At 51.4% G+C, this 7,368-nt stretch overlaps 1 non-coding gene across 1 annotated transcript; it reads right to left on the reverse strand.

Annotated features, from left to right (window-relative positions):
- Positions 1-4,673: 4,673 nt before the first annotated feature.
- On the reverse strand, positions 4,674-4,745 carry trnap-cgg (transfer RNA proline (anticodon CGG)). The gene has a single exon. It is a non-coding gene; the product is annotated as a tRNA-Pro (tRNA).
- Positions 4,746-7,368: the final 2,623 nt, after the last annotated feature.

A 7,368-nucleotide genomic window follows, 5' to 3' on the forward strand; every position in this document is an offset into this window, starting at 1 on the left:
TCTTCCGAGAGTCTTCTGCAATATCTCCTGTATTCCCTTTTACCTCATCTTCATATTCACAATTTGTTAACCCCTCCCCCCCACTACTTAGTTTAAAGCCACAGGTGTCACACTAGCAAACCTGCCTGCCAGAATGTTTGTCCCCCTGCTGTTAAGATGTAACCCGTCCCTTTTGTACAAGTTACCCCTAGCCCAGAAGAGATCCCAGTGGTCCAGAAATCTAAATCCCTGCTCTCTGCACCAGCCCCTCAGCCATAAATTCATACCCTCTATCTCTCTGTTCCTGGCCTCACCAGCACGAGGTACCGGTAGCAGTCCAGAGATAACCACCTTCGACGTCCTACTTCTCAGTCTTTTTCCTAACTCTCTAAACTCCCGCTGTAGCACCTCCTTCCTCTTCCGCCCGACGTCATTCGTGCCCACGTGCACCACGACTTCAGGTTGATCGCCTTCCCTCACTAGGATGTTCTGAAGCCGGTCCGTGATGTGCTGAACCCTGGCACCAGGGAGGCAACAGACCATCCTCAAGTCCCTCCTGCTGCCACAGAATCTTCTGTCCGTCCCTCGGACGATGGAGTCACCGACCACTACGGCTCTTCCTGACTTCGGTCTCCCCTGTCGAGTATCCTTGCCAACAGGTCCGCCACTCGGACTGGAAACGTCTTCTGCCCCGACAGTTCCCAAGAGGGTATACCTATTTGCAATAGGCACAGCCACTGGGGTCTCCTGCAGTCCTCGTCCACTCCCCCCTGAAACAGTCTCCCACCTTCGCTCGACCCGGACACTTGGCGTGACAGCCTCACAATAGGTCCTGTCGAGGAAACTCTCGCATTCCCGGATGGCCTCTGAGGTCATCCAACTGCCCCTCCAACTCCACCACACGTCCATTCAGGAGCTGCACCAATCAAGAATCTGTCAATATCCGTCTTAGAATTTCCACTGACTTGGCCTCCACAGCCGTCTGTGGCAATAAATTCCACAGATTCACCGCCCTCTGACTAAAGGAATTTGTTCTTGCCTCCTTCCTAAAGATGCGTCCTTTCATCTTGAGGAATTTTTATCTTCTATTGAAACGTTCTAATCTTCTAACAGATTTGTGAGGCATGATCACACTTTAATGGATCAATTTGAACTCTGCAAATTGGCCTCTTTACCCGCTGTTACCTCTGAAGCCTAAAACACCGAAACCTAACTTCAATGCGGAACCTTCTCTGGTTTCTTATTAATAGACTCGAGCAATTTCCCTACGTCAGTCTCGCCAGTGCGTACTTCCCCTTTCTTATCTGCCTTTATTTGCTGTGCTTACTTTTCTTTGTTGCCTTTCGCTTTGTGGAAACACTTCTGGAATCTCCGGGATTTTAGGAATTGTAAAAAAACACCTGTGCACATTCCAAAGACACGCAGATCGATAGGTTAGTTAATGTTAATCGGAGACCAGTCTCACCCCCCCCCTGGTCACTCCCTCTTCTCCCCTCTCCCATCAGGCAAGAGGTACAGACACGTGTGAAAACGCACACCTCCAGATTCAGGCACAGTTTCGTCATTGTTCTCTGTCTCTCCACATCATTGTCTGCGCCTCTCGTTTCCCCTCCTCCCTATCCAGTCTGAAGAAGGGTCTCGACCCGAGACGTCACCCATTCCTTCGCTCCAGAGATGCTGCCCGACCCGCTGAGTTACTCCAGCTTTTGGTGTCTATCTTTGGTTTAAAGCCGCATCTGCAGTCCCTTCCTGCACAGTTTCTTCTCAGCTGTTATCAGGCAACTGGGTTAATTGTCCTCTCACCAGCTAGAGAGCGGTCCTGGCCCCTGGAGACCTTTGTCCTGTCCGATCCCCCCCTACTACACTGCGCACATTGGACTTTGTCGATGGTGAAGTGCTGATCTGCTACGATGCTACGATGCTGAGAACTATATTCTGCAGAAGTTTCTGAAGAAGGGTCTCGACCCGAAACGTCACCCATTCAGTTTTCAGTTTAGTGAGACCGCGCGGAAACAGGCCCTTCGGCCCGCCGAGTCCGCGCCGACCAGCGATCCCCGCACATTAACACTCTCCTACACACACACAGGGGACAATTTTTCCCTTATACCAAGCCAATTAACCCTCAAAACTGTGCGTCTCTGGAGCGTGGGAGGAAACCGGAGTTCCCGGAGAAGAACCCACGCAGGTCACGGGGAGAAGGTGCAAACTCCGTGCAGACACGCACCCGGAGTCAGCATCGAACCCGGGGTCTCTGGTGCTGTAAGGCGGCAACTCTGCCGCTGCACCACCGCGCTGCCCTGATACAGGGGCCTTTCCTCCTGGTTTGGGAACGGCTCCATCCAAGACCACAAGACCATCCAAGACCGCACTAACACTAACCTGCACGCCCTCGGGACAGTTTACACATACATCCAGCCAACTACCCCAGATACCTGTACGCCTTTGGAGTGCGGGAGGAAACTGAAGATCTCGGAGAAAACCCACGCGGTCACGGGGAGAACGTACAAACTCCCTACGGGCAAGCACCCGTGGTCGGGATTGAACCCGGGTCTCCGGCGCTGCAAGCGCTGTAAGGCGGCAACTCTACCGCTGCGCCACCGTGGCCGCCCTTTCCTTCTCTCCGGAGATGCTGCCTGTCCCGCTGAGTTACTCCAGCATTTTGTGTCTATCTTCGGTTTAAACCAGCATCTGTAGTTCCTTCCTCCAACTATATTCTGCACTCTGCACCTATTGTACTTGATATTGGCTTGATAGTATTTCTGTAGAGTATTGCAGTGAGACCCTTGTTGTACCAGGCCATGGAGGGGAGGAATGGTGTTCCTTATTGCCGATTACCCGCAGTAACCGAGTATGGGGATTCTCATTGTCTAAGCTGTAATGCTGTAATGATGGCGCATAGAAACATAGAAAATAGGTGCAGGAGGAGGCCATTTGGCCCTTTGAGCCAGCACCGCCATTCATTGTAGTATAAGAAAATAACTGCAGATGCTGGTAAAACCTGAAACGTCACCCATTCCTTCTCTCCTGAGATGCTGCCTGACCTGCTGAGTTACTCCAGCATTTTGTGAATAAATACCTTCGGATCAGTCTGAAGAAGGGTCTCGACCCGAAACGTCACCCATTCCTTCTCTCCTGAGCTGCTGCCTGACCTGCTGAGTTACTCCAGCATTTTGTGAATAAATACCCGCCATTCATTGTGATCATAATAATAATAATAATGCATTACATTTATATAGCGCTTTTCATATACTCAAAGACGCTTTACAGGGATTTAGAGAACATAGGGAAGTGAATAAATAGATAAATAAGTAAACGAACAGAGAAAGGAGACAGAAGGTGAGGTGACCTTCAGTGGTTGAAGGCAGTACTGCACAGGTGAGACTTCAGTGATGTTTTGAATGTGGTGAGTGTGGAGGAGTCTCTGACGGTTTGAGGTAGTGAGTTCCATAGGGTGGGAGCAGCGATGGAGAAAGCCCTGTCCCCCCAGGATCTGAGTTTGGTCCGGATGTGGGGGGACAGGAGATTGGCAGCGGCAGAGCGGAGGGTGCAGGTGGGAGTGTGCCTGTGGAGGAGGTCGGTCAGGTAGGATGGGGCCAGGTTATGGAGGGCTTTGTAGGTCATGAGGAGGATTTTGTACTGGATTCTCTAGGGGATGGTGAGCCAGTGGAGTTTGTAAAGGACGGGGGTGATATGGTCACGGATCGGGGTGTGGGTGAGTAGACGGGCAGCGGAGTTTTGAATGTATTGAAGTTTACTGATGATTTTTGAGGGTGCGCCATAGAGGAGGCTGTTGCAGTAGTCCAGACGGGAGGTGATGAAGGCGTGGATGAGGGTTTCTGCAGCTGTGGAGGAGAGGCATGGACGGAGACGGGCAATGTTTTTGAGGTGGAAGAAGGCTGTCTTTGTGATGTGGTTGATGTGTTTGTCGAAGGAGAGGGTTTGATCAAAGATGATTCCAAGATTCCGGATGTGACGGGAGGTGGATACTGGGAGACCATCAATATTGAGGATGAAGTTTTGGGTGGATTTGGTGAGCGTTTTTGGACAAATGATGATGATTTCAGATTTGTTGCAATTGAGTTTGAGGAAATTTGATTGAAGCCAAGATTTTATTTCAGTGATGCAGTTTGTCAGTGTAGAGTGTGTGGTGGGGGAGATTGACTTGGTGGAGATGAGGAGCTGGATATCATCGGCGAAGCAGTGGAAGTTGAGACCATGACGGCGGATTAATTGACCAAGGGGGAACAGGTAGAGGATGAAGAGGAGGGGGCCAAGGACTGAGCCTTGGGGGACACCTTGGGGGAGGGGAGCGGTGGGGGATTTACAGTTGTTAATGGAGATGAACTGGTGTCTGTCAGAGAGGTAAGATTTGAACCAGGATAGGGCTGTGCCGGTGATGTTAAAGGAGGTTTCAAGTCGGGTGAGGAGAATGGAGTGATTTATGGTGTCAAAGGCGGCGCTGAGGTCAAGTAGGATGAGGATGTTGAGGTTGCCAGCGTCGGAGGAGAGGAGAATGTCGTTTGTGATTTTGAGGAGCGCAGTTTCAGTACAGTGGTTGGAGCGGAATCCGGATTGGAAAGTTTCATACAGGTTATTGGTAGAGAGGTTATTGGTAGAGAGAGGTAGATCATGGCTGATCATCCACAATCAGTAACCTGTGCCTGCCTTCCCCCCATATCCCTTGAAATAAAATCGGGCTCGTCCGGGATTTGAACCCGGGACCTCTCGCACCCGAAGCGAGAATCATACCCCTAGACCAACGAGCCAGCTCGAGTCTATTAACTAGCAGCGGTAGAGTTGCTGCCTTCCAGCGCCAGGAGTCTGTACGTTCCCCCCTTGACCAGCGTGGGTTTTCACCAGGTTTCCACCCAACTCCGAAGACGTGCAGATTTGTAGGTTAATTGGCTTGGGTAAAGATTGCAGGCAGTCCCCGGTGTGTGCAGGAGAGTGCTGGTGCACAGGGATCGCTGGTCGATGCAGACTCGGTGGGCCAAAGGCCCAGCATCCACGCTGTGTCTCCGAACTAAACTAAACTAAACAAAGAACAGCTGTTGCTGATCATTGCACAAAAGGACACAAAGTGCTGGAGTCAATGGCAATAATAATAGACCTAAGCCTCAGCCTGTAACCGAGGCTCCACAATCCTCAGTCTCACGCCAAGGATTCCCTTGCCACTGGATAAATGTCTTCCTTCCCATTTCGGTCCTGCATGTAAAATTCCATCATATTATAAACATTTTTACGGGCGGCACGGTGGCGCAGCGGGTAGAGCAGCTGCCTCACAGCGCCAGAGACCCAGGTTCCATCCCGACTGCGGGTGCTGTCTGCACGGAGTTTGCACGTTCTCCCCGTGACCTGCGCGGGTTTTCTCCGGGTGCTCCGGTTTCCTCCCTCACGTGCAGGTTTGCAGGCTCATTGGCTTCGGTAAAAGTTGTAAATTGTCCCGAGTGCGTAGTAGGATAGATAGTTGCTCGTGTTCCGGGACGATCGCCGGTCGGCACGGACTCGGTGGGCCGAAAGGCCTCTTTACCCGCTGTTACCTCTGAAGCCTAAAACACCGAAACCTAACTGCGATTCCACAACCCTGTCGGATTCACTCGACACTGGATAAAAAATGTACTGGATAAAATGATGTGGACGAAAAGATTCACCAGCCTTTGAATAAAAATTTTCCTTCCCACTTTCGACTTGAATGACTCAGCCGATTAAATATAACTATTGTATTACGAACATTTCTTGCTAAAGGGCCTTTAACCATCAGACTATTAATTGTCCTTTCTCGTTACACAATGCTAAATCTAAAATAACCTCTTTCCTTGATTGATCTGTATAAAAATATCTAGCAAGCCATGCGTCACACTTTGCAGGAACTTTCCTCCACAGTAATGCTGTTAAATGATTTACTCAGCTTAAAGAGCCCTCCGATTAATGTATAACCTTTGCCAGCTTTGATTTGAATGACCTCTTTTGTTTATTATACTTTATTTCTGTGCACAGGAAGGAACGGCAGATGCTGGTTTGTACCGAAGATAGACACAAAACGCTGGAGTGACCCAGCAGGTCAGGCAGCATCTCTGGAGAGACGGAACGGGTGACGTTTTGGGTCGGAACCCTTCTCCAGACTGTATCTCTGTGTGTATCATGTTTGCAGAGCCCACCTTACTCACCGTCGTCCCTTTGGTGCCAATGGAAGAAGTTTCATTGAAATCGGTGCTATATTTTAAAAGTTATTCACATTTTAAAGTTTAAATCTATCTCCTAGGGAGGGAGGGTGGAGGGAGGGGGGCAGAGGAGGGGATAAGGGGGGTTGAGGGGGATGGAGTGGGGGGGAAGTGGGGAGGGAGGAGAAGGGGTGGAGGGAGGGGGAGGGAGTGAGGGGGGGGGATGAGAGGGGATAAGGGGGTTGAGGGGGATGGGGTGGGGGGAAGGAGGAGGGAGGAGATGGGGTGGAGGGAGGGGGGAGGGAGTGAGGGGGGGATGAGAGGGGATAAGGGGGTTGAGGGGGATGGAGTGGGGGAGGGGGAGGGGGAGGGGGAGGGGGAGGGGGAGGGGGAGGGGGAGGGGGAGGGGGAGGGGGAGGGGGGAGGGAGGAGAGGGGGAGGGAAGGGAGAAGAGCGAGGGAGTGGGGGGGGGGAGGGAAGGAGGGGGGAGAAGGGTGAGGGGGGGGCAGGGAGGGAGGGAGTGGGGGGGGAGTGGGGTGGGAGAGGGTGCTGCACCAATGCAGGAGGGGTTTGGGCCCAATGGGTCCCGTTGGTCTCGTATGACAATAAAACATCCCTTGACTTGAATGCTCCCATTGAAACGATGCCCTGTACCAGTGCTTCTTGAACTGGTGAATGGTTCACCCAAGGGTGAATGAAATTATTTTGGGGTGACTGAAACTAGAGGGATGAATGAAGGGTGAATGACTTAATATATAATTGAGCATAAGACGAAAATTACCAAAGAAACATAAGAAAATGTAGTGGAGGGTGAATGAAATGTTGTGATAAAGACTCAAGGGTGAACGACACTGAATGAGTTTGAGAAGCACTACCCTCTGTCACCATTTTGGGGTATTTACACGACTCTGGTCTGCACGGTGGCGCAGCTGGTAGAGCCGCCGCCTCACAGCGCCGGAGACCTGGGTTCGATCCTGATCTCGGACGCTGTCCGTGTGCAATTGGCACTTTCTCCCTGTGACCATGTGGGCTTTCTCTGGGCAGAAACCGCATCCCAAAGACGCGCGGGTTTGTAGGTTAATTGGCCATCTGTAAATTGCCTCATCGTGTGCAAGGAGTGGATGAGAAAGTGGGATAGCGTAGAACCAGTGTGAACGGCTGATCGACCGTCGGCGTGGACTAGGTGGGCCGAAGGGCCTGCTTCCATGCTGAATCTTTCAATCAATCA

Source organism: Rhinoraja longicauda, chromosome 16, assembly GCF_053455715.1.
Source record: "Rhinoraja longicauda isolate Sanriku21f chromosome 16, sRhiLon1.1, whole genome shotgun sequence".
Lineage (NCBI taxonomy): Eukaryota > Metazoa > Chordata > Chondrichthyes > Rajiformes > Arhynchobatidae > Rhinoraja > Rhinoraja longicauda.